Raw genomic sequence first — 1,935 nt, 5'->3', positions numbered from 1 at the left:
ACCTCAATTTCTAGCACCAAGTTTGATAGTGAGTTGGGTTTTCCGTGCTGATGGGCTTGTAGGGCCGCCGCCCTCGCTTAAGGAGGCTCTTACCCGGCTGCTCTAATCAATGTAGCAACCGAAAAATTATCATTAATAATTGGTTATAAAATTATCGGAAAATTAAATAAAAAAATAAATGATGATTTTTACATAGTGTAAGAGTAAGTTATATGTTCTATTAGTGTAAATATTAAAATTTATACAATAAGTCAGTTGACTACGTCAGTGCTAAAGAGCAGAATAATAACATGCGCGTGTTACAACGTCGTCTGTAGCAGTCTGCAGCTAAAGTGAGGTGTAGCCGTGTAGCATTGTAGCGATTGATGCGATAAAGAGATGGAGCCAAAAGAAAGATATAACGTGAGAATGTTGAGAGGGAAAATGAAAGGAAAATTCTCGAAAATAAAGGTTGCAATATGTCAATGCGCGAGAGAATAATTATGCCGCTACCATACAGCGCAGAGAAAAGACATGTGCAAGTGAGGTTAGAAACTTCGCGCGATTTTGACACTCGGAAGATCATTCGCCTAACCTGTCGTACGTCATATTAAAACTACAATATCTTTTATAACTCATCGTCAACACCAAGTTTTCTTCTTATCATTAGAAAGATTATTATTTTAACTACAATTCCTTAGTTTTTTGTTTACCTGGCTCGCAAACTTGCCAAGAAAATACATCACTTCCGATAAAAATTTTAGTGTTTACCATATGCCCTGTGTTAAAAATGCGAATTTCAATACTGATATTTTTTAAATTTTTATCGTCAACCTATGCTAAAGTTTTGGGCATCGGTTCGTTGTGGTTCACTTTACAACATAATTTAATTTCATAAAGATCTGTCGTTTTATGATCGAGGTAAGAGCCTCCTTAATACCCCCTCAGGACTCCTCGCCGGACGTCCACGCACGCTCGAGATCGGCCCAACAGTGACGATCGTGGCGGGCCCGCTTCGCGGCCTCTTATAATTTTGAGGCGCTTCGCCGCGCCGGCGGATGGCGCCACCCGGTCTAATCGGGCTGCCCGATCGCTTCCTCCTGTAACTAATAGCTAGACGAAAAACATGATAACTCGACGACAAGCAAGTACGCGCGCCGTATAAAGGTTCAAGAGGGGGCACGCGTCCGGTCCAAGGCACGGGCACCCGGTGCAACGTCACAATGTTTATTGAAAGTTTATAAGAAGTTTGAAGGTGTTTTAAGCAGCAATTCGCAGCGCTGCTTAAAACACCTCGTGAACATTTTTAACATTCGAAAAACACCACACAACACTTTCCGAACGCGTATTAAACATAGCCGTGAACATCCCATAAACAATTCCATGTTTAAATTTACATCTCATAAACAATTTAATAAATGTTTTAAAGCTCAAATGAAACATCTACTCAACACTTAAGCAAATTTCTTATAAACTTTCAATAAACATATTATTTTCGCCAGGGAAGCGACAACTGAAAACTAGATTAAACGAACACAAAAACAATATCAGAACAGATCCATCTAGACATTCTGTGATTTCCAAACACATTACGATATATAATCGTTATACTTGTGATTGGGAGAGTACAGTAATACTCGATTCAGAGCCGAATTATTATAAGAGACTCTGTTTGGCGTACCGCCATGTAAATAGCTGTATATACACATTAGTAATAAGTCGATTAGTTATTTTCTTTTCTTGTAAATTTTGCGCGAAACGTCGGCGGATTGCGAGCAGCAAAGCGTGCAACTCACCTATTGGTGCTGCCATCGCCCATCCGCCGACGGCATCCACTCCCCCCGAAAAGGGAATAACTACTCGCCAGCGGCACATCTTGCAGGACCGCGGACACTCACAGTCAAACCATCCGACCGGACGGGCTCACAGCCAAACCATCCGACCGGACGGGCTCAC

The sequence above is a fragment of the Temnothorax curvispinosus genome, unplaced genomic scaffold (genome assembly GCF_003070985.1).
Source record: "Temnothorax curvispinosus isolate PA1 unplaced genomic scaffold, ASM307098v1 QBEX01015263.1, whole genome shotgun sequence".
In the NCBI taxonomy this organism is placed as follows: Eukaryota; Metazoa; Arthropoda; class Insecta; order Hymenoptera; family Formicidae; genus Temnothorax; species Temnothorax curvispinosus.
This window is presented reverse-complemented; position numbering follows the sequence as displayed.